The following is a 26,395-nucleotide window of genomic DNA, read 5'->3' as shown; positions in this document are numbered from 1 at the left end:
GCGCAGCGCACACGGTCCCCAGAAGCGAACCTATGTAAGAACGTTCCCGTATACGCGCAACAATCCTTTTCTAATCTCGTTGCGGTAATGGAAATTTATGCAAGAGATAACGCGGAAACGGCACAAGCAGGACTGGCGCGCGCCTTTGCTGCCGCGTGTCTTAATTCATGCCTTGCAGTCATTAAGGGCTGAATCTAAAGTAAAATTAAAAATTAAATTATGGGTTTTTACGTGCCAGAACCACTTTCTGATTATGAGGCACGCCGTAGTGGAGGACTCCGGAAATTTCGACCACCTGGGGTTTTTTAATGTGCGCCTAAATCTAAGAACACGGGTGTTTTCGCATTTCGTCCCCATCGAAATGCGGCCGCCGTGGCCGGGATTCGATTCGAAGAAAATATTACTATCATCGGCAAAAATTAAAAAAAAAAAAAGCTGCGCACTCATCCGTTGATCAACTGCACGATGCCGCTTGTAGCCTCTGCAGCACTGTACAGTTTTTAGAGTGCCAGAGCGTAGTCACCGAGCTCCTATTGTTACACGCGAGCAAGGAAAACCACAGAAGGAACCCGGTTCCACTCTTGAAAGAAAAAAAGAAAGTGAACCACAAGAGACCGCTCCCAGCCGTATCACTTTGGTCCCATAACGGTGGAGAGAAGCTCGGAGTGCCCCAACTAGGGCAGGCAGCAACAAGAGAATAAATGAGGGGGGGGAGAGAAAGGGGAGGGGGCGTACGTAGCGAGGCGAGCCTGGGCGCGCGTGATATCCACGGCACGGTCGTTAGATGGACGTCCGCTAGAAAACGACTCGGTCCTAACGTGTGAAGAATGAACCAAGTGCCGCCCGTTAGCTGGCCGGGGGATATGAGCGAGGCTCGGCGTGCGAAGGAGGACGCCGCTACGGGCTCCGGTACACACGTATGCTCTGGAGACCAGAGCGAAAGGAGTGAGAAGCGCCGTTTCTGGGTTGAAAGCACGTCTCACGGTGTGGACTCTGATTTCGCCGGAGGCCCGATTGCTGCGGAAGGGTGTATTACGAACCACGCTCGGTCAGGGGCTGGCGCATGAGCGTCTCCCAACAAGTGCCAGTGGCGCCTCCGTATAGTAATGTCTGTCTATATGTTTACGACTATGTCGTTCACTCGAGCCGTGCTGAAAGATGTTTATATATATATATATATATATATATATATATATATATATATATATATATATATATATATATATATATATATATATATATATATAGAGAGAGAGAGAGAGAGAGAGAGAGAGAGAGAGAGAGAGCCTGAATGCAATTGACTCAGCAGCCCCCAAATATCGTCAATTACTATACTTCCAATATGACAAGAAGGTGCGAAGGAGGAGGACGGCATCACGCATTACTGAGCAAAAGCGGTTATGTCACAGTCGTGTTGAGATTAAGATAAATAGAGTTTAAGAGAGTTCGCGTGGCACGCCGCCTGGTGTTGCATTGTGTGCACCACGCAACAATGTAAAAAAAAAAAAAATTCACGAAAGACAGGAACATAGGTTGCGACATGCACGTTAGAAGAGAATATAAAATACACATGCAGAAATGTAATTAAGCCAAGCTTTGCCGAACTGGGTGGGAAGCCGTATACATTGCTCGGCTGAAGGAAAGCACGCTGCACGCTGCACTTTCGTCGGCATCTGTCTTGATTGAAGCACGCTCGGCCAGAGGCTCTCGCAGCGCTTCTGCCAAGCACTAGCGGCACCTCAATTAATAATGGCGTGCCCATGTAGCATTTACGACTCTCTTGTTTACTCGTGCCGTGCGCGAAGCAAAGCGGTTATCTGACATACATGTAGCGATTTAAAAAAAGAAGCGGAATTTGGAAGGTCGCGTTGTGGTGCGAGGTGGAGTACAAAGCGCGGCATGTTACACAATTAACGAAACAGATGGACAGCTACGATTAGCGACAACCACGACAGACAGTAAATATAATATGCCAGAATCAAGCAGCTAAGATAAATCCAAACTGGACGCAAACTAGGTCACTGCAACCACCAAACATTTCCAAATTCGTTAGCTTATTCCGCGAACAGTTAGCGAAAAAAAAAAAAAGAAACAAAGAGACGCCACTCCCGAAACAATTACGTCAAGTGCGCAAGGGTACTGCTACGGACAGGCCACGTCTTTCCTGCGTATCCACAAGACATTACTTTCGTTACATCAGTGCCCTTCAATTAACCGATAGCGAATCTCGCATCGCGAACAAAGGTTCCGCTGTCTCATACCTGTGGGAGCGGCAGATCGGCTCACGTAAAAAAAAAAAAAAAAAGAAGAAGGTCGCAAGTTACAGTCGAATGATCGCGGGATACGCGCGCTGCGGCGCTGTCGGCGTTCTGGGGCACGCCAACCTCACGCGACCAGCCGCGAACGCCCAAAATAGCCGGGATGCGCAAACCAGCTCGGTCACTCGCACTGGGCGTTGCTTTCTATACACGCGCACACCCGCGGTGCCCGCACCAACGTAGCCTAGCCAAAGCTATCTATCCAGGTCGCGAAGCCGGCGCGGGGCAGGTGTAGATACACTGGTGTAGAAAGCGAGCACGGTGCGACTTCATCACTGCCGGCGCTGCCGCATAACTGAACCCCGTAGCTGTATAATGCCCAACGTGTATGTGCTCCGCTATGCCAATGCCTCGAAATTCTGATTTAAGCAGAAGAAAACAACGCACGGCCAGACTATAGCAGCGTTTTTCATACGCTGGAGCGAATTTTCAGTTGTGATGGATAGTTCCGGAAAACTAACGACTAATCAATTTATTCTTTAAGTTATAAGTGAAATAACATTTCATTGTTATTCTTTTTTGTGAAAATGCACTCATCCCAGCACGAAGCAAATGTTCACACGTTTGCCTAGTTTTCCTTGACACTGAAACTGCACAGGAGACATTGAAAACCAGCAGTTAGTCGGCTTAGACTGAAGAATTTTTTTTTTTTCAGAACACTGTTTTCATTCGCCTGCCGGGATATTCTAGTTATTGCTAGCAGAAACAAAGGCAAAACTTTTCTTTTTTCTGAATATCGCATTGATCCCTTAACGCCGCCACGTCAGTGTGACACCACGAATTTCAAATCATTTTCTCGTACTCGGGTCGTCGCAGGCGCGGGAAAATACTCTAAAAACTTGCGCAATGTCTCTACATAACTGCCAATAAGCAAATAGCCCGATCCGAGAGCTATCTTTTTTTCGGCCAATTAAAGAGGCTGTAGGAACCGACTGGACTAACCACAGGCGACAAGATGGCCAAATCGACAATACTGTGGAATTTGACAATGTCCAGAGAAGTACCGCTGGTTTCTCATTGTTGCCTGTTATTGCTTTGTCAAGCCGCTTCTTAACGTGAGAGTGGTTTTCGGTATTTCAGAAGCTTAACTCAGCAATGCAGATGAACAAGCCCCTCTCTCTGGTGTGTCCTGTAGCGCGCAGGCGCCGACGAGCTGACTCACTTCTCCGCGATCATATACAAGCGTCCAATCTTAATAAGAACGGTGGTATTTACTAACTATAGGTTACTAACCGGTTGTCACATACCTTACCACTGTATTATTAACCGCAATTAGTAACGGTAGCGTTAGTAACAGCTACTAACTAGAAAAGGTAATCGTTAACCGTTACTAATAGGGCTCTTGTACCAACTCCAAAGCCTTATAAGCCTTATGAAGGTACCTGACTTAAAATTATCTATCAACACTGCTTACGAGGGGAACTCCTAGGCCATTAAGTCTCTTCAAGTTAAAACATATCCAGGCAAAACAAGAAATACAGACGGCTTTCTGATTATGAGGCACGCCGTAGTGGAGGACTCCGGAAATTTTGACCACCTGGGGTTCTTTAACGTGCACCTAAATCTAAGCAAACGGGTGTTTTCGCATTTCGCCCCCATCGAAATGCGGACGCCGTGGCCGGGATTCGATCCCGCGACCTCGTGCTCAGCAGCCCAACACCATAGCCACTGAGCAACCACGGCGGGTACAGACGGCATTTGTACGTTCATATTTCGTAATATTCGTTACACCGCAATTAATGCCACGTAACGGTCATACAAGGAACCTTGAGGCGCTGGTGATTGTCCATACGCTGCACAGAAATAAGCATAACACAATACCGAACAACGCAACGCACAACGCAGTGAACTGGCTATTAGGCGACACATAAATTTCAGTTCCTTCAAAAATACATGTAGCTACGCTTTTGTTGACCACAGTTCCTGCCGGTGAGTACTCATGCATCTTCAGAAATAAAGTTGTGGTCCAAAATTCCCATATCGATATCTCCACGCAGGTGCGCAATGACGTGACACATAGGTCAAACTAAAACAATAAAATAACTTACAGTTTATTTAATGTGGCATGGAAACCACCGCCAACAAGCATTATACGCAACGGGCAAGACGAGAACCACAATGACTTATCCAGTTAATAGCTAGTAAAACGTTAACTGTATGCGAGACGTAGTAACGCATTCAGTTACTGACTTTTTGATTGCAGTCACAAACTTCCCACTAACTTTTTTTTTTAGGAGGGCACCTGCCCGTGGACGTGTCTCTCACAGTATCGCGAACGCTCGTCCGTGTCCCAGCATATACAAGAAGACGCCAGCCGAGAAATATAGCGCCATTTTGGAGTTGGACGATGCTTCTCAAGCGCTTATTCGCCCAAGCACCGGAAACTTCGCCCACTAGTCGTCCCAATCCGCATGGTTACGAATGCAGCACACACTAGTTATACGAACGACGCCCAACCTGCCATCAAGGGCTAGGTACCCCGTATTTATATATACGGCACGCCCAGGATCCGCGGCGAAAACAATGCGCCGTATGTGCCGGGATATGCGTTAACCGGCGAAGGCTCCGTTATCAGCTACCCTCACGTGACCTCGATTGCGTATATATGTCTGCCGCGTGCACGCATTAAGTACAACAGGTTCTCTCTGTCTTCTCGGAATAAACCAGTCAGTTGCGCGCTAAGGAATCTACCTCATATTGCCCTCGCATAATTTACGCCATCATGCTCTACAGAGCGCGCACAAACAGGCGTTTCCTTTTCTGCCTGTACTGCGAAACGGGTAGTCTGCTATAATGCGTACATTTCCCGCCGTTCACTCATGCGGGAGTGCGTGTTCTTCGCGTAAGACTTCTTTTCGCGGTTACTTTATTCCAAGACAAACTCTTCACTACCTGGCTCGCCAATCGTTTCCTTATAGTTGCATGCAGACCAGTTAACAATTGAATCCAAGCACGGAGCCCACTAACGCTCGGCGCTGCCATTACTGAACGGTTACGAGAAGCTACTGGGCCAGCAAACGAAAATACATGCATGCATGCATACATACATATATATATATAGAAGAAATGGGAACATCGCTTTGGTTGCAGTATAGAGCAAGACGCGGTTACACGACGCGCACCTGCGAACACGAACTCGTTCGTATCAAGCGAGGCAAGAACACACGAACGCATTCTGCCGGCACGTTTTGTCTTCCGCAATAATATACGCACGCGTCTTGCGCCCCGTATATGCTAGATTAGGGGATACATGCACATGTAAGAACCTTCACATCCGGGGCCGTGTAGCCAAAGCCGGTACATAAGAAGGACGCCTGATTCGACCTGCCAATCGCCAGAGGCGCTGAATAGCGCGCGTATTTCTTAAAGCTTCTACTTTCCCACAGCGTAATTAACAGGCTATTCGTCGTCGCTGCTTTTCGCTGAAACGCCGAACGATTAAATTCTCAAGGTGTCGCGGCGCTGCGCTGATACCAGCGTATATCGGGATTTCTGAAACTAGCCAGCGCGTAACTTATTCCGATAGTGTGTTCACCGAGCCCGCCGTCGGGCGACGGATTCCACCGTCAGACGATGTCATCCGTACATCCACACACGTCACCACCAGTTCGCTTCAGACTTGCGAAAAAGCACGACGTCCTGCCGTGACATGAGCAGTCTGCACGAGCAGGCAAAACACAAAACACAAAACACACACACACACACAAAACACACACACACACACACACACACACACACACACACACACACACACACACACACACACACACACACAAAACACACACACACACACAAAACACACACACACACACACACACACACACACACACACACACACACACACACACACACACACACACACACACACACACACACACACACACACACACACACACACACACACACTGTTTAACTGCGACCTCATACGTATTACAAGCTTATTTTTTACACGACTTGTAGATCGACGCTACCGAACAGCGCTAAGACAGCGAAGGGACACGAAGTTACGCTAAGATGGATCAGCACACACACTTCGCACTAGTCTCTGTCCCTGCATCACCGGCGGCTGCGCTTCGCAACAATGAACGTGAACAACCTAGCCAGACATTCCAGCTTCGTTACAGAGGTCGACTTCCATCGACAACATATAGCACGACACGGCGCGCAAGTGCCGATAGCCAGATATGCAGCGGTTCATATGAAGGCGAGACAGTTACCTTGCCTTCAGTTACCAATAGTACACACGCATTTCCCCGTTGGCTCGTGTGGAGCTACTATACCTCGACGGGAGCAGTATCAATAAGCAAGAAACTCGGGCGTCATCAATAAGAACAGCAGTAACGGTTGCTGCTGTTCCTGCTGTTCTGTTGAACGGCAACAGGAAAGCAGGCACACAACGCGCAATGACTATCCACGCAAACAAGCCGGCGCTCGCCGGAGGTCCCCCCCCCTTCGGCGCTTACGTATGGTCCGGACAAACAATGATGGCAACTGGCGGGGGGAGAGAGTAGCGCGACAACGTTACGTCACGGCAGATTCTACGAACGCAGCATTCACAGCATGGGCCAAAAGCAGAGACGAGTAACGTGCGAGTGGAACGAGCAACCAAAGTGAGCTCGGGGATCAATATGCTACGCCCGAAAGTCTGCTGCTCTGTTCGCGGCGAGGGCGCAATCCTTCGAGACGAGGGGCATGCCCCGCCGTGTGCCGTTATATTATTGCTCCGCGTTCAGACAGCGAACGCGCGCAGCGCAGGAAGGCAAGGTGAAGACGCGCCGAAAACAAGAAAGAAAAGGGGAAAAAAAAAAATCCGAACCGCCTGCTTGGGTCTCCGCAAGCGAGACGGGAGAAAGCGCACGCGTAATCTTGCGACAGCGAACTGGTTTTCCTGCTTTTTCTTTCCCCCTTTTTTCTTTTCGAGGCGGAAAGCAACGACAGCCGAGGAAAGAAGTACGAACAACAAGAGCAACGAGGCGCAACGCTTAACGCCGTCCGCGCCGCGGAACGGCAGCGTGAGCAAATTTATACAGACACGGTATATGCACGCACGCCCGGATGAGAAAAAGTTGCAGGGCAACGTTGGAAGGGGGTAACAGGAGGAAAGCCTTCAGTGCTTTTGGTGACGCGCATGTACGCCTTGCGCATACTGTATGGACAAGAACGGCACCGAGAGCGGCGCTGCTGCGCCGGCGTTGAGAGCGCCGCATGCGAAGCAAAATTCTAATAGCGGGTGGTACCCCTCTCCCATCTCTCGTTCGCACCGCCTTGATTGCCTCCTGCACTGCGCGCGTTTGGGCACGTTTCGTGCCGCGCGCGGTGTGTGCCTACGTGTGTGCACGTGGACATTTCATTCGAAGGGCGATTTACAGGCTGTTTCACATTTAGGGAAACTCGGAGCGCATTGCATCGCGATGCGGCGAGCGCTTGAGTCAGGCGGCGGCAGCAGCTCGCGCAGCTGCTCGACGGGCGGGATCTTGAACGGCGTCGTCTGCTACGGCGGCGCGCGCTGGCCGCATTGTCGGGAAGCGTTCTACTGTCAGTTGCAGGGCGCCGATCTCATGGTTACTGCGTGAAATGAGCCGGTATTCTTTACTAAGCGTTGTGCGACGCCCACTGATACGCCTCGAAGGTAAGTTCATCGCTGAAAGGTGCAGGGCAGTCATAGACGACGTACTGATTCCATACATTCTTGACGGCCCGTTTCTGAAAGGCGACTGTATATTCTAACGCGATAGGTCGCCGATCCACACTGCTCCTGTTGTGCAAGAACTGCGGGAAGAGCGCGCAGTCACTCTCTTGGAGTGACCGCCTCAATCCCCGCGCGCCAACATCATTTAAAATGTCTGGGGCTCATTGAAAGTATCACTGGCGCAACATCCCCTCTATCAGTCGCCCCCGAGGATAGGCTTCGATCCACCATTGTCAGCGACTGAGACGTGTTGCGAATGAAGACATCCCTGATCAAGTCATTCTACACTTCAGTGCCTTCCAGGATGAGCGCTGTCATCGCTGCCGCTGGGGACATGACGAGATACTAACTGAAGTTCCGAGCATGACGTGTCCGATTCACCGCCGGCGGGCAGGGTCTGCCTGGTGTAGTGAATGATTGTCGAGAAAAATCACTTCCGGCTCATTGTCTTAACCTAAAGCATTTCTTTAATCGTATCCGTTTGTTTAATCGTGTTCGACCCCCATAGTTATCATTGTTGAGTGCTTTGTTTTGCTTTCGAGTCAAACAAACACTGAGCACGTTGCGCGCACATCTTGGTGCGTCTTGTCACTGCTTATTACGGTAGCACACACAGTGAAGAAATATACGTGCACGCGCTCAGTACCCCGGCCTTTCGAAAGAACAAACGAAGCATGCTGTCAAAAGAAGTTTGTGGAACTCCATTATCGCCAATGCCTTCATTGCCTCGGAGTTTGGCTTCGCACAACGTTTAGTAAAGAATATAAGCTCAGCTCCCGCAGTACCGATGAAATCGGTGCACTGCCCCTGACAGTAGCACGCTTCCCGACAATGCGGCCAGCGCGCGCCGCCGTAGCAGACGACGCAGATCACGACTCCGCCCCTCGAGCGTCTGCGCCTGCTCGAGCTGCTGCCACCGCACGACTCCATTGCTTGCCGCATCGCGATGCAATACGTTCCGAGTTTTCCCCTAAGTGTGAAACAGACTGTACACGCTTCTATTTGCCTTTAAGAAGATCGATACGATTGACGATTATTTTTATGGCTGCAAAAGGGCAGCGTCTGTTTAACCGTGTAAGTGACGCTGAGCAGGTAATTGTAAACTACATCGTATGTGCCGCTGGAAAAATCGTCAGCACATACGATGCGGCACATACGAGCTAAAGTCATTTTTGCAGTGTCTCACAATGTTTGCTACAAATCCGTGTTGTCTCTGATGGCGACAACGGACTTCCATCGACACTGAGCGGAAATAAAAAAATATATCGCTGCATAGCACAAGTACGACATGCGCACACAACTTTAACTAGTACGTCCCCTACAATATGGAATAGAGGCAGCAATGTAGACAGCTTGGCCATTTTTTAACAGTGCCCAAGAGACGGAAGTTGAAAGTATTAGTAATCATTCCTGCTTCAGCAATGCCGTCGCGACCAAGACGCGGGCGTGTATCGTCCAGTAAGTCGATCGAGCGATGCAGTGGTGAAGCGGGAATGAACTCCGGTCATGTTCAATGCATCGTGCATGTATTGAATTTCTCGGCACGCGTGAACTTCGGCCACTGCTAGCGCATACAACAGAAGTGGTTTCCATTTTTTGGCAGCGCACACACAAACGAAACACGAGAAAGAAGACAAGACAAGCGCTCGTCGAACAACTCAAAGTTTTTATATGAATAAAAGAATTATGTACCGAGTAATTTTTAAATTCATGTGGGTTACATATAAAAACCGTCATACACTCAGGAGTGATTAATGAACGCGCTCGCTTCGTTTGCCAGTTGTTTACTTCACTCGGCGCACCGCAGTAATCCATGTCTGTCGTCTGCTTTTTTCGTACCATTTTCTTGTGAATCGGCAGAATTTCACTGGTGGCATCAACCCTTTCGTGTTTACATTGCTGTCGTGACAGTAAACAACGCAATAATAATTTCCGGTCATCCTAAGAGGCGCCGTCGCAAACAAGAGACGTTTCGCGCGCAGCGCGAACTGAACGCGGGCACGACCGCTAAGGGAAGCGGCGGCGGAAACCTACACCCGTTGGAGATGAAATCGTTCCGCCAGGGGAGAAACGAGCGCTGGCGCCTAGGATGAAACTTGGCGTGCGGTCGTCCATATGCACGAAGCCTGCGGAGCTCTGGGGGTGGGAGTCTGCCGCTTCGTCTCACGCAGATGGTAACGTTGTTACAGCGTAGCCGTGGCTCCGGGAGCGCAACCCCGAGCGATACGAAACGGCGCTGCTGTAGGTGCCAGGCGAGAATCTCTTCTGCGGCGCAAATGCATCGTGCGCCCCTCGCATCAGAGAAATAACTCGGTAAACAGCGCAATCGCGGAGGACGCGGCTGACAGATTCCGCGACACGGAAAGGCTTTCAGCACCGGTGCATCCGAGGCTCCTTGTCTATTAGGAGTTAATAAAAAGAAAACCATTCGCGTGTTCCAACCTTCTTTCTTTTCCATTTTAATCTCTCTCTCTCTCTCTATTTTTCTTTTTGTTATCGCGAAGCGTGTGATGCCAGCGAATCCCAGCAGCAGCCTTGCGCGGGCCAATGCAGTCCGTGACTGAACTGTGCCAGCAGCGGCGGCAGCCAAACAGTAACACCTATAGCCGCCACGTCATTTCCTGTGGTGCAGTGTTCATCGCGTTCATATCGTGCACGCACTGCCTCGGACAACGCGCTGTCCCCAACGCTTCGCTCAACGCACACCGAAAAGTTGGCCGAAATCGTTTACTGTCGTCTGAGCCTGTATGAGCCTCTGCGGCGTATGCAGCAGACTTCCAGCAGCTCCCGCACAGCGGAAACTAACAGACCATGCCCATAGCAGCGCCGGAGAAAGCTGCGTGAATTAACGAATTTTCTCGGTTCATCCAAGTTATTATAGTCGCAGACTGCATTTAACAATTTGTCTTTGCTAATTTTTTTTTCGCTGATGGCAACGGCCGACCTATTTTGTGCAACAGATCTGTGGACTTGTGAGGTCTCGTGAAATTTCACGAAAATTGCAAGTTGAAAGCCCGTTCACTCTGCGATTTTTCTTTAGTTTACAAGCAATTGAGTCGCACCGTTAGATAGCTGCCAATGTTGATGACCTCGCGGATAGCTATAGCAAGTGAAGTATGAAGAGGCTTTGCCACAAACCTATAAGTTATTATGCCCTTGCTCGCAAAACAAGCCTATGTGTTCATGCTAACAGTGGTTTATTTGGAATCCCAGGAAAGCAATATAGTTATCTTTCTACATTTAAAATTCCTCTTATGCGACTCTTTTCATGGAAGAAAAGTGTGAAAATTAGGACACGGACACTAAGAAACTGGGCGACACGATCGACTGCTGACCGTCAACTGATTTATCCAATCAACGCAAGAAAATGAATTTAAGAGGTGTGGGATCTCACGTGCCAACACCGCGATTTGATCTTGACTATGAGGCACGCCGCCACCTGCGGTTCTTTAACGCTCACCCAATTCACTCACTCACCACGACGGGCTTTACTGAATTTCGCACCAACAGAAATGCGGCCGCCGCGGCCGGCGTTTGGTCCAGGGACATCGGGCTAAGCAGCGCAACGCCAAAGCCACAATGCCACCAAGGTGGGTACTAGCCCTTTCCCTCGAGACTGTCTGCTACTAAATAGTCAAGATTACTGCACCGAACTAATGTGTGCTCGTGTACGGAGTAGCAGAGAAGTGAACGGCGCCTCTGACAACGAATCGTGCATGCGCGCTCTTAAAATGCTCAAAAACAACATCGCTATCCTACCGGAGAACGAGAAAGAAAGGATGCGCTCGTCGAAGCACGTTCGTCGCTGACGCCGAGAAAAACGCTTAAGGAAGTAAGAAGGAAAAGAAGAAAAAGAAAGAAGCAGCATTCAAGTCAATCACCGCACAATCGCGCAGGAACTTTAATAGTGTTAAGGTCAATAAGAGCACAACAGGACGAACGATCAGCTGAGAATGTAACAGCGACTACAGCGCGCAGCAGTCACGCAGAAAACGTCTGCATGCGACCTTCGCGCGCAACCCGTTACTCAGGCCGTAACAGTGAGTTCGCGAGCAAGGACGCTCGGCTGGAGCGACATTCACTAAACAAGGAGCCTTTAAAACGTTGTCACACTTTAGGCACGATGAATACAAAACACGACCATTCGACCTTCTATTTCACTCCACACATAAATCATCAGCACAAGCGTGCACACATCAGGATATTCCATTATATATTACGTACGAGCTTCCATCATGCGGCACAAAAGGCAACAATGACTAACATGAAGCAAAATGTCAGAATTTAAAAGGGCTAACGGCTGTCATGTATACAAGTACATTTCCCTTTTAAGAATGGCAGTCGCTATTTGGAAATGCGGATGGCCTGTAGAGCATAAGGCGTGAATTTCCTTAGATATATTTCTTTCCAGGAGTTGACAGCAGGGTCTTACGTAAAGGAAACGCTCGCCGTTTAAGACACCGTCGTCGCGCGCTGCAGCAGTACAAAAGCTTGCTCATAAAAAAAAGAACTGTGAAACGAAATAGCACGGGTCCGAAAACAAAATTTAGGCTTATATATATATATATATATATATATATAATTTATGTCAGGGCATTTTGCCGGCACAAAGCTTATCAGTCGGCACTTTTAAGATTTTCCATTAGGAACACCATTTACTCATCAAGCCGCGTCACGAGGCCTGAATGCCACAAAATATGCGCCATTTAGATTACGGGAAACACCACCTCATGACGAAGGAAATTTTATGGTGGTTCACACACACACACACACACACACGCACACGCACACACACACACACATCCCGCTGTTACTTAAGTGCAACGGATAACATCCCAAGGCCTTTAACACTCCGATAATCTTTTATGCAAACGCGTTTCTTTAGCCTCGATCGGTTGTTCCTTCTGTCATACGTACCTTTTCTTCTCATAAAGCAGTTCAAAGTACGGTATATATATACTGTACTGTTCAGTTCAAGTATATATATATATATATATATATATATATATATATATATATATATATATATATATATAGAGAGAGAGAGAGAGAGAGAGAGAGAGAAATCTGCAGTTCACCACCTATGGCGCCTATGATGACGCTGTGGCAGAACATGATTACAAGGCACTTTCGCATATATAGCTGACCTCTTTATGTGCAAGGTGAGTCTACACGTACAGCTTGCTAGGTTGAGTTCAAGTTAGTTCCCATAACGAAACGTGATCCATAGTTTAAACGCAGGAACCGTCGGAAGCAGAAGCAGCAGATGCTTATCTTGTTTCGGTAAAACATCGTCTTTTGGAGCCCCAAATGTCGTTTGTTATAAAGTTTTCAGCCCCGTAAAACGCTCACTGATGGCTTTTTCTTTCAATCTGAACCGGAGAGCTGTAATATGATGAACTCTAAATTTCGATAAACTATCGAGAACAAGACTAACAAGAATACCCCTTCCGTAGATCGAACTAAAGGTTAATCGTGAAACAAAAGGTCATGTCATGTGATCCTCTAAGTTTGCTTCATAATTCCTAGAGGTCATATCTCCTTACCTGCGTTTATATACACATTTGGTCTTACTTTGCATAGTGCTCTATTTTTTACTATTATTTTGCACGCTTTCCTCGCTTTGTAATCTTAGTGACGTACGGAAGTCTGCGGCCGTTATTAGACTTATTATTTAACTGCCGAGTTCTCTGTATTTATGGTTACGTATCTTACGGTCTCCCCGAAAGTTTTACATTCAGAGTTGCCTTGTTGATTTTCTTCATGCAGTTTACTGTAACGTAAAATCAATAAATGAACGTGCCCTGCAAAAAAATATATATATATACTGAAATGAACATTTTACCAAGCGGTTCTTTTAATCCGAACCGTACAAACTGCCAAGACCAGTTTAAGAACAACACAATGACATAGAAAAAGCAGAGACATTCCAGATGATCACGATGCACACAATTTTGTCGCGCTGCAGCTGCGCACACGGGAACCATTTAAGTTCTCAGTTTCGCCAGTGAAGCGCTTTTGAAGAGAGAGAATGGTACCAGAATGAAAATGTATTTTTTAAAATTTTATTTATGTTTCCTGCGTTTACTATGCGTTAATGTGCACTCTCTATTGAGTAATGAAACTAAGCTGCATTTATTTGTTTTTACTTGCCCTTTATAATGACCTAGGTATACAAACTTCGCATTTACTGCAGCATACAAATTTTCTATTTACTGGAAGACTATACCTGGACGACTATACCTGCTTCCTGCCTTTTTACATTTCCTTTGTAATGACCCTAATATACGACTTTTGTATTTGTTGTGGTGATGCAGCAGTTCCTTAACTGTAGGAAATCGACTAGGCGTTGTCTCTAGTCTTACGTCAACTACTGTATAGGCCAGATCTCGTTGGGTTTTCATTTATTACGATACTGGATGTTAACGGGACAATTATTTTTCTCCTTTACTGTTTATCGCTTGTTAACTCTCAAGTCCACTGCAAGTTGATCAGGTCTCTCGAACTGCGAAAATTGAACGCGTGAAGAAACTTCATAGTTAACGCACCTCTGTGACGTCATGACGATGTCGCTAAATTTAAAGAGCCCCCTCACCCGGTCTGGTTATTTTGAGCTGACAGGCGCAGTGCATAGAATGTGCGTTAACGATCGTGTCTGCTAAGTGTTGCATCCCTACGCGCCGCTGAAAAAGCTTAAATTTCAAAACAAACACTGTTTGCTCTTATCGCGGGCGACGCACGCCTACGTATATGACATCGCGGTGACGTCACTCACACTGACTGACTTCCGAGAACTATTCAAGGCAACACCAGTTATTTGTTTAATCTGTTGATTCAACAGACCAAGTTTAGAGAAACAATGAAACATACAATTCGAATGTGTGCGTGTTTTTTGTTCTCCTTCGTACCGTAGCCAGAGAAATGTACTTCCTTTTCGCCTGCTCGTTCCGTCTGCTTGTTCTCACGCTTGCGCGCAGATAACTAAACTGCCATGTTCTACCGCCTTCGAGCGCTGCGATTATGCTCTCATCCTCTCGCGTTTGTGTCGGTGCTCGCGACTGTGGCACGGACTTGTACTGCTAATCAGGTGTTCACGTGCAGAGCGCACGAAATCGTCCGCTGTACGAAAAGAGCCCAATGCAACAGCTCGCGTACGAGACCGTCACCGGAAGTGCGCCACTCAGCAAAAACGAGAGAGAGAGAGAGAGAGAGAGAGAGAGAGAAATTGACAAGCCTGACAAATCTTTACGTGATTTGAATGCGAAGGCATGGCTTCTCTGCTTAATTGGTTACGTCCATGATACGTGACGTCATACATTATCACGTGTCCTTCTCAACTCTACCCTATACCACCTTGCTCTAATTTGTACAAACCTTAATCCATCTTAATCAGCTTCAATTCACCTTCACTCACCTTACTCGACATTAGATCACCTTACTCTAACTAGTTCTAACTTCACTCTGATTGACATGCATTACCCACAATTACTGCTAATTAACGCACTTACACGATTTACCATTTCCTGTATTACTACTGACGTCATACAAGACGCTGATGACATCACTGATGATGATGATCTTTGGTACCATCACTTGATCAGGCTGATCACGCCTTATGGGACCCCCATATAATGCTTTCGCATTAAAAAAAATAAAGGAGGAGCGCGTGACGCATTCATCACGAAATCCTTCGACTCCGGTATGGGAGAATGCAGGGAGGGAATTTCGCTTGCAAATCCTTGACGAGGAAAGTGAAAAAGTATGTATCGGCGGTGACGCTCGCCTCCTGAAATTATGAGTTCGCGGCACTTCAAATATTTATGTCTGATATTATTGCACTATTCAAAAAAATTTCTTGTGGGAGAAAACTCCTTTGAGGGCCCGTAACAACTTCCAGCGTATAACCAAAATTTGCTATGTGGCTTGGTGAGAGGTCCTCAAGTGACTGCGAAATAATTCCGACGGTTATACGGTTGTGCATGAACACGTTAATTTGGTAGGGAAGGTGCTCACGAACATGCGAGCAAACCTGGCAGACGGCTACGCAAATTTGCTGGAAACCGAGCACACGGTGTAAATACCGAGCAGAGCAAGCCCAGCAAAAACCCGGAGTTCTTTCCTCACGAGTTTCACAGGTACATCCGATCGCGCTCAAAGCGAGGCTCGAACACGCAAGATATACGCTACGAATGGAGGCAATACCTGCCGTATTAGACCAAAAGGAGTAAAACTGCTTTCCATAGCGCCCCCACTGGTGCGATTTCGCATGAAGGGGAACACGACAAGTCGGAGAAGCTAAAGTATCAGCACCGGGAAAACGGCGGGACATTCTGTACAGTACCTAAAAACTTTAGAAATGGTACGGGGGCCCAAGTGAGCGAGTATTCGAGAGCTTTTGCAGGCCTTTCTTATGAAACGAGGCAGTCAATGCAGTCGCGGATGCATCTATTTTGATGTAAAATCGATAAAATGATTATATATATATATATATATATATATATATATATATATATATATATATTGATCTATTCATACTTTTGCTCCGAGAAACTCTATACGCTTTATCTTTATTTTGCATATAGCGTGACATGGGCGAATCCGAATAACCTCTGCAAGGGGGTGGAGGTGGGAGACGTCATTGCACGCTCAATACTGTCAGCGTTTACGTGACGGCTTACCAGAGGGGGTGAACAAGTTGGGCGAGAACGTGTAATGTATTCATTAGGGCTGATGAGCCCCTTCCCCTTTCATTCTGGATACGCCAGAAGTGCAGTCAGCACGGACCACTGAAATAATCAGGACAGGAAGCGTACTTGGTTAAACGCGTAGAAGTTCTAAAGCAAGTCACATCATAGAGGCGGGATGCGCACGCTAACACCGCGGTAGCTCGTAAAATCTGTACAATGAAACACATCCCGAGCTCCGCGGTGGGGACATTATCAAGCGGCGAAACTCTCCTCGATGTCTTTTAGCCGCTGACCCGCCTATCGGTTGCGATCGCGCGATAAGATCAGGCCCGAGGAGCTACCGCCTAGCTACCGGCGGACTGACCTTCACAGCGTTCTTTAGACTCTCCAGGTTAATACGGAGGAAAACAAGCAGTTTTCCACGCCGTGCCATACAGTATGCCACGGCCCGCGAAGTTACCGTTTTGCACTTTGTACTGCGAGGAATCCGCTGGTGCCACACTGCGAATAATCCGATATAATATGCGTGCGCTGCGGCCAGGACCCCGGAAACTTCGAATAAGGCGACATTTCGAATAAAGCGATTTTGATTTAACCAGGGCTTACTGCATATCTTGTCTGGGCCTGCACACAAAGCTTTTATTTTCGTAAGTACTTTGACAATGGCGGGCTATCCTCGCTAGCGATATGTTCGTCCTCACGATTGGTTGGATACGCTCTTACGAACAATTCTTGGTGTAAGTGCACGCCCCTGTCTTTTAGTGATTAATAAATAACTTGTGAGTGGAGTGCCCGTGCTGGATTGTGTTTTGTTATATTAACGCGATGGCGTTAATGGCCCAGTGTCACAGAAAGTCCGGCGTCGGCGTCCCGCGTCTACCGTCTAGTGAACGATAAATCATTCCGAACCAGGCATACCCAACCACGCAGGCGCTCCGTGTAGCGCAAGGACGTTACTGAACTAATTAAATTTCTCAAAGTAAAAGCGTCAGAAAAAACGCAAAGTACGACTTCAAACCTACAGTCATGATAGCGTCGGATTGTAACTTGAATATACGAGAAAACAATTCTGTTACGCGGAAACTCAAACACAAACCCCTTTTTACAGCGTTTCTGCCATTCATAGAGCGACGTGCCCGATTCCTTGCAACACCATCCAGATGGCGCGCTCGCCTCTGCGCATCCGCGGCCCACGCAAGAGGCCGCGTTTCTACCAGAAAGCTCGCCTTCGTGCATAGCGTTCGCGGCCAGCGCCTCCCGGTAAACATTACGGTTACGTAAGGTGCAGTTTCCAGGAGGCCTGAGAAGCAGTGAAGGATCTTTGAACGCTGTCGCATTCCAATCTTAGTGTGTCTGCCTCGGTCGTGCTGCGATGACTTCCCCAATTAGCGAAGTTTATCGACAGCCTGCGCGACTCAGGCGGTAACAGAAGTCCTAGAGGCGTATGTGCGAACGAATGGCTTTTTCAGAGTCTGTGATATACGAACGCGAGAATTTAATTACTTAGTCACGGGCGATGGCGCAAGTGTTTCGACTGCTACCGAAGGGCGCAACGCGTGACGCTGTTAAACGCATTCGAGGAAAAAAAAAACTGCGGCTCAGATAACAGTTGGCGCCCGTCAAGAGTGGTTGTATACGAGGTTCTTGTCAAGGAACCCTCCCCCTACCTTTCCCCGACACGCAAATGGAGTGAGGGCGTTCAACGCTATTTCTAGCTGACAGGCATGCCGCGACACGTCAGAGGCAAGAACAAAACTGTATTACGCGGTGTGCATGGTTCTCGCCCACAGTTTTCACTCTCGACTGTAGAGTTGAAAGCGAAGGGCGTAACAGCGCGCTCACTTCACTGGCAATCACGAAAAGTGTGCGACTGCTGGAAATGAATCCAGCGTGTTGTGTTATTATAATAGCAATTATTATTATTATTATTATTATTATTATTATTAGAGTACTCCGCACGTACTCTTAACACGGTTGACAATGCGAAAGCAACCAAAGAACCACGCAACAAGCAATAAAACAAATCATAAGCGTTACGTTAAGAGATATCAGTTGTTCGACCTTATCCAAAAGTGTCGTTTTTCGTGCAGACACCACCGCATTAAACCGAATTACGGAATTTCATATGGAAGAATACTGCGCATAAGCCGACATAAGAAGAACTTCAGCTTGGCCTAGTTGGTGTTCACTGCATATCATACTGACCCCAAATAAGACGCGCACAGCGGAAGAGAACACAAAAACGACACGGAACAACCAAACGGAAGTGTCCCTAACACAGTCTTGGCTTTTCTTTTTTATGTGATATGCCTCCATCAGTTCGCGTGCAGTCTTGTCCTGGCTTCTCCTCAGAATCTTTTTTTTTATCTCCTTAAAAAGTGGTGCACAAGGGCACTACTTGTCTGCTGCGTTCTGTGCATGTTATATTTGTCTATATGTGCTCACGGGTTGCCGTGAATAAACCAGTTTAAGGTTACTGCCCGTGTCGTTTTTGTGTTCTCTCCCGCTGTCCCCATCGTTATTTGCGGTCAATATGATATGAAGCCGACATAAGGAGGCTGCCAGTCCTATGGTGCAGAAGTGTGCAACTGTGTCGGAGCTATGTTGTTGTTGTTGTTGTTATTGTTATTATTATTATTATTATTATTATTATTATTATTATTATTATTATTACTGACCCAGTAACCTACAGGCGACAAACGGACCCTGCAGCTACAAACAACATATCCGTACAGCCATTCGATCAGCCGCATGATCCCGAGTACGACCTGCACGCCCATAACCACCCGCTGAGGATTTCTTAGGTCTACGTCGCGATGCATATGTTTGAAACCCCATTGTAACTTTCACCTAAAGTTTTCACCGCAATTACACGGGCAATCGAGACGCACTGGCGCCACCGCCGCCGTGCTGTCCTGGTATCAACGACGCACTCGCGGCATGCGCGTGGAGCGTTCGAAGGCGTTCGGACACACGCAGTGCATGTGGCTGCAAAAACGATGAAGTCAAGTGGACCCACTGTCGTCAGTCGTAAAACAGGGCGGCGCTCTTGCTACAGTGAACTGTACTCTTGCTCCTGCTGCTGGCGTGGGCGTCGCGCGCACGCATATTAGCGTCCCCGCGGAGCGGGTCGTGCGCACACCACACCGTGAAGCACAGAAAACGGTCTGAGCGTAACGAAGGGCAGACGACAAACTAAATCTGTGTAGTCTTCATTCATTGGGCGCTGATCGACAAAAGCGGACGTTTTCCTTCCCTCTCGCAGCGTTCACCATCGAGGCAGCGACGCTGGTAAAAGGCGTTGCGAGTCGCCTGGAACAGCCAGGGTGCTGTTCCTGCTCCGCAGACTCAGCTGTCTCGCATGCATCGTGGCGTCATGTCGCCGACGGGTATTGTTGGGGGCACACCTTGCAGGGAGCCCGTGCACAACGCCAAAGCTTGACCATCGAGTTCAATGCTTCGCCTTCGGGTGAAACTGACAATCTTTTTTTTTTTCTTTCCCTTAGATATATTTTTTTTTGTCATACATGCGTCAGCAGTTAGACAACGCATTAACTTAAGGCTGATCGCGTTCAAAATTTTCGGCTGGCTTTGCGACAACGCTACAAGCGAACTGTGTTCTCTGCCCACTAAGTGGCAGCTGGTGCTGCATATGTCAACATAAAGAAAAAGAGAAACGAACACCACGCGAAGTGTACGTTTTATTAATGCTCCTGACTCATTATCGCAACCGTTCCAAATATACTCCTAGCTCAAACGAACGAAAAGGTTGAATGAACGAAAATTGTTAAGGGTAGCACGGCAGCTGTAATACAAACAGAAAGCTTCCGTAACAAGATATGCGCGGGCTTGTCTGATCGCGCACATAGAAGTGACGCAAACAGCTTAGGCGAATTTGCGCCAAACCACGGCTATCACTGAGCGACAAGAAGCTTGGCGATGCCATACAGCTTTCGACAATAAAATCATAACATAAGGTCCTTATCGAAAAAAATCCATTTTGATGAGCTATATCTTTGCTTTCATTTATGCCTTCATTTCAACAAAATCGTTAGCTACAATGTACACATAAATTCTCAACTACCCAAATTTGTCACAAATTGTTTACATTCTGTTATGTTGTTTTTCTTATTCTTGCATTCAACTACCTTCTGAGCCAATCACCCAGAGTGGGTATCTGCCACTAACATTTAGGCTCTACACCTACAACTTTGGGGCCTCGGGTGACATTTCTGCCTTACGACTCCCCTTATTCATGGTCTGATGTTGAAATCAGGAGGGGGGGGGGGGGGGGGGGCGAACCCACTACCTCGAGCTCAGCAACGCCATAGCCATAATGCGACGGTTACTCATCTCCTTACCCTTCCACACTTTTACTTCGTCAATCATTATCGCCAAAAAAGGGAGCGGGTGATTATATGCCGAAGAACATTAATATGTCTGCGCAAAAAATGTTCTGCTGCCGGTCCAGTTCAGAATGAAATTTCATAATTTATTTTGAAGATGTGAAATGGAATGTCCTCGAGCCCCCCCCCCCCCCTTCCCCGCCTCCATAGCGTGAAGCAATAAATTAATCTTGTAGGCGAGCTAGCATTAAGGACCATATTTTGTCTTTAATAACAGCCAAAGAAGGCTGGAGGCCGAAAACGTACTTTTCTTCTGGGTCAGTTAATACAAAGAAGACGTCTTGGACGTATTGCTTTCAGTGCTATACGCTGAATATGTAACTGCTCGAAGTCATTATAACGGATGGATATGTTCGACTTCACAAGACCTAGCGAGTGCACGAAAAGTCCACAGTAGTTACCAAGGTGCGCGATCCCTTATAATAAGACACATCGCAAAAGTCTGTATATTTGTAGGCAATTAGCGCTCAACACTGGCAAAATTCATAAAGTCATGGGATGTGGCGTCGCCAACAGACATCCCGTTTTCGTTTGCGATAAAATGAAAATTGCGAAGTTTCGATCGGCACCGTAGACTAACACGTAACTCGGGAGGACTATTCGACAAGACAAATGTCAAAACATGCGCACGAAAAAAAAAAAACATTTAAGCGTGCGTAACTAAATGAAGCGAAACCGGGCAATTACTTTCGCTTTTTGTCCTCTGTTACGGCCTTTTCTCTAGCTTGCGATTTTCTTTCTCCTTTCACAAGTTGAAAACAGCGATGCCTGTGGTAATCGCTGCGCGGCATTCACGCAAAACGGGGGCAAGTGAAAGTCAAAGCCGCGGCGCAGACAGTCATTGCGCCGGCACAAAAAGCGGCACACGGGCACGACATGCGCTTGCCGCCGCCACGCGGACGAGCTACCCCGTCCCGCAAGAGCCACAGAACCAGCCCCTTTTCTAGGCCAACACGATCAATGGAGACAGAAAAGCTCGAAAGGAGAAGAACCAGTTCCCAGACAAACCGAACATATATAAAAGAAAAAAAAAGGAAAAGCGCGTGTATACGGCACTGGAAGATGGAGGATTTGGCAAAGGAATCGAAGCAACCGAAAGTAGTGAAGTTCCCAACTCGTAACGCCAGCAACGTTTCCGTAATTTCACATTGCAATTCACTTTTCCGGTTGCCGTTATAGCTTTAGGACCTGTTGAAAATTCTTTCGGAATGCAACGCCCCGCGCGCGCATATGCGTGCATGTAGCTTTTCGACGCGAAACGTCAGTAGCCACGAAACTAACCACCAAACTCAGTTGCAGTTCGTGGCCGGCACATGAAGTTTCGAAGGGGCACCAGTTTCGCATCAAGTTGCCGTTAAACAAAACTTGACCACGACCGTTCCGGTAAGACGGCCTTGACGTCGCAAAACCACGTGTTCCATCACATGGCAGTGTCACGACAAACGACACAAGCGCTCGCCGTGCATAGACGGTGCTGCAGCGGGTTTTCACGTCGATACCTGCGCATTATAAGTATGTAGGTATTGCCCGATAACGGAAGATGCGAGACACAAACTTGAGGGCGCACATTTTATGTGCCGGCACCACGAAATCGTGCACGCATCTACATGTCTCAAGCAACGATGCACCGTGCAAAAACATTACACCCTTGATAATAAATCGCCAAATGTTATCTCATTCGAAAATTAGTCACTAGTCAAGCAAGCTTGCTTACTTCACCAGCTCGCGGCGCAGAAACGTCGAAGCTGCTGCAACAATTTAGTAGTAACTACGCCCACCATCAAGAATACGGGCAAACATATGGCTATAAACATCACTTAACAGGAGAAGAGAAGGCGCAAGATAAGCCAACACCCGGGCACGCAGAAAAGGAAGATGCGCGCTGGCTGGCCGACAGCACAGCGGTGTTTCAGACGGAAGAGCCTGTATAGGCTTAGGAGAATCCTTCGTGGACGTTAAGAATGCGACCGACGAGTATCAACTCTGCGCCCTGTGCCGCACTGCAGCCGGACTCGGACAGTGCACACAGGTGAAAGCGTACGGTTGCGTTTCACAAATGGAGGTCACCTGCAAGCCGCTTTCTTCCCAGCGCCGGCGAGAGCGGAGCTCGCGATCATGTGTCAAAACAACAAACCACGAGTGCGCCTCACCTGAGAGACGGCAGTGAAAAAATCCGCTTCTTGGTCGACCGTTCCTCACTAGGACGTCGGCGCTGTTTGCATGCCGTCCCGGCGTGTACTCCACAGACCCTCGCTCGCGACGTTCAGCACGACCGAACACACAATTGCAAGCCAACTGCGGCGAGGCGGCCCGAACGCAGGAAACTTCACTGATTTTCTGGTCACCATGCGCATCCACCGACGGAGAACGGCGGAGAAAACCACGGTGGCGCCATCTGACGTGAAGCGCGCGGAGCCTTAAGCGTGATGCCGCCATCTAGCAGATAGCAAAGCTACTAGCGGAACCGCTGAGCGTTGGCATTCATTGCCTTGGTGATCTGGCGGCGCAAATCTCAGAGGCTTCAGTGCGTTCTTGGTCTTCGAGATAGCGTGTGCCACTGCTAGCATGGTTCACTGCATAGTCGTTCATGGCGGCTGCAAGATGAAAAGACTGGCATGGACGCGTGACCTCCGAGATTGCTTTTCTAAATAGTTTTTTTTTTTTTTATTTAGCCGCACCAAAATTTAGATCTGTCCTGTGGCAGGTAGCACAACTCTAATCGGTGAACTGAGCTACCGGGTGAGGCGGACATTACTTCTGCGAGAAATCAGAATGCTTAATTGAATCATTAACGTAATTACACTGATTACCTATTTAATTAGTCACGTTACAGCACACATTGCAATCTACTTATTGCGGCCGATGAGTTGGCGAAGCAAAGCCACTTGAGACGAACTGACAGGATGGCACCAGTTTCGAGAGAATAATTTTCCAATTGTCCGACGAAATACATTGCCGTTCCAGTTGCATTTGCATTTCCATGCATAACCAGCGCCTTCAAAAAAAAAATTAGGTGCAACAAAGTGCATTATTACCAAAAGTTTGACGGCGAATATATCAAAACCGGTGCCATCCTAAGAATTCGTTCCAAGTCAACCTGCCTTGAAAACTCACTAGCTACAATTCGTAGATTGCAATAAGTGCTGTCGATTAATTTGTGAGAAGCTTAATTAGTAAAAGTTGGTTAATTAGTCAATTACGCATTTGGTCCATCGTTGCATTAATGTGCGCCCCAACGGTTAACTTCTTTTAAGGTTTAGGAATTCGCCCTGGCCGATTTTCAAACATTTGGTGCACTTAAAATAAAAACAGCCTATATATACGTACTTAACAGTCTCCGGGGGCAGACAATAATTGAAAATCGGTCATCCCCCATTTTTCGACAAATAAGGCGGGAGCACCCTAGGTCAATGCAATATACTTGCCTTCACAAAGTATCCTTGGCGGAGACAAATCTTGCAATCACTCAGTGCGGGTTTGTGACCTTAATTAACACTTTCAGTCCCGAATTATGAGCGCAAGGCTGTTACAAAAGTACAGTCTTTCTTTATGTATTCATGTTACCCCTAAAAGCCCTCACGGGGAGACCACTACATGCGGGGGGGGGGGGGGGTCGAAGATCAAGAAAACGAAGAGACCTATCTACCGGCACCTCATGAGTAGTTATGAAACGTTTCTAACGCTTTCTTAGTTTCCAGAATGAAACTTGCGTTTATGATGCCTTCATTCTGGATACTAAGAAAGCGTTATAAAGAAGCGTTAGAAAGTGGAAACTAAGAAGCGTTAGGATGGTTTACAACCTCCCGCTTTCATGCGAGAAGCAATATATCGGACAAACTGGGCGTTGCCTCAATGATCGGCTCAGCGACCACAGCAACAATGTAAAAAATGGCTCCGGTGGTTCCTGGGCAATTCATTGTCGCGATCATGGCTGCAAACCTCTTGAGGACCAATGCATGATTGTTTCCCGTGGCAGTACGCAGCTCATCCGTGAAATATCTGTAGTAAGATGATCGCAAAATTGGGCGATAAGTGTGTTAGCTTCCCTCCTCTGGCTCTCACAGAGAAAGAACTAAGTTTCTTGGACTCGGCATCACATGACTCGTAACTATGTTACATGAATGCGCAGTTCATATTCATGTAAGCGCATGCGCGGACGACACTGGTTCACATGTATGAAATCGGTTTCAGTGGCACAATAAACTTCATTGAAAGTTTGCGCTTGGTGTGTCGTCCTCTCACGTCCGTGTCATTTGTTGTTGCGCAATATCATTTGAGTAATAAATCTGTAATTTTTTTTGTGTCAGTTTCCGTGGCGATGTGCAATGGCTAGTTGTTCCACTGAATGATCGTGCGAGGAATGAATGAGTTGGCGTGAGAGGATGCATGGCCCCTTACGAGTTTAACTTTGAAAGAATGATCACGTCGTTGAAAGATGGCATGGCGTGACTGAAAGAAATTGCCGTGAAGAGATGGATGGTGATGAAGCTTAAGGAAAAGTGTTAAACGAGCAAGTTTGAGGCGATACGATAGGTCTTCCAGTTCAGCACGCGTTTTTCAGTCCTGAGACGCTTGTATAGGATGAGTAGTCCGAAAAAATAAAACGAACTTAATAAAATAAACTTTGTTATCAATTCGCCCTGCGTCAAATACGTGTCAAATACTAAGAGGGACACTGCTCACTTGTATGAGGGTAATCTTATCACACGATTCTCATTGGAATGATGCAAATTTCAGATATTTTTAAAGAATCCACGCGTGTTTGTGTCTAATTTACTTCACATGGCGCCATTTCTTCAAGCTCCAATTTAAGGTAAACATCCGCATAAGGAAACAAAGTGAAAAGTATTAGCTGGAATTCGTGAATAGCAGGAAGGGTGGCTCTCAAAGAGAAGTTCTTTTGCGCTATTTGCCGGTGTTCGCAAGGTGGACTGGTGTTGAGAAGGTTGTTAGCATATGCAAATAAAAGCGGATGCTTTAGCTCCGGAGGTCCTATCTGAATACAGGTGAAGGGAGAAATAATTTTTCTAGGCCATCACTGCACCGTTTTCAATAGATTTGCTGCATATAAAAGAAAAAAAGTAAAACGTAGTTACTGTAGGAAGCAGATTTTTATTTAGGCCATCCCCTTTTTTCCTAGAACTGTTGAAAATTAAACTGTTGGAAATTGCAAAATTCAAAAAAAAGAAAAAAAAGAACTCACCTACGAAGTTGTCAACACTGTAACTTAATATTAATTAGGGATATCGTAATTCTGTAAATTACACCTATTAAGAATTCTAATGTTGACAAAAT

At 47.2% G+C, this 26,395-nt stretch overlaps 1 protein-coding gene across 3 annotated transcripts in view; it reads right to left on the bottom strand.

Annotated features, from left to right (window-relative positions):
- LOC142585153 (beta-1,4-N-acetylgalactosaminyltransferase bre-4-like) overlaps positions 1-23,454 on the bottom strand; it is a 187,268-nt gene extending 163,814 nt beyond the window's left edge. For 2 of the 3 annotated variants that reach the window (XM_075695686.1, XM_075695687.1), the window contains exon 1: positions 23,251-23,454. The gene's annotated coding sequence lies outside the window, so the exon portion shown is untranslated. The remainder of the gene's footprint in view (positions 1-23,250) is intronic. The other variant, XM_075695682.1, reaches the window with a different exon arrangement.
- Between the last annotated feature and the right edge of the window lie 2,941 nt (positions 23,455-26,395).

This window comes from Dermacentor variabilis, chromosome 6 (assembly GCF_050947875.1).
Source record: "Dermacentor variabilis isolate Ectoservices chromosome 6, ASM5094787v1, whole genome shotgun sequence".
Taxonomy (NCBI): domain Eukaryota; kingdom Metazoa; phylum Arthropoda; class Arachnida; order Ixodida; family Ixodidae; genus Dermacentor; species Dermacentor variabilis.
This window is presented reverse-complemented; position numbering and strand designations above follow the sequence as displayed.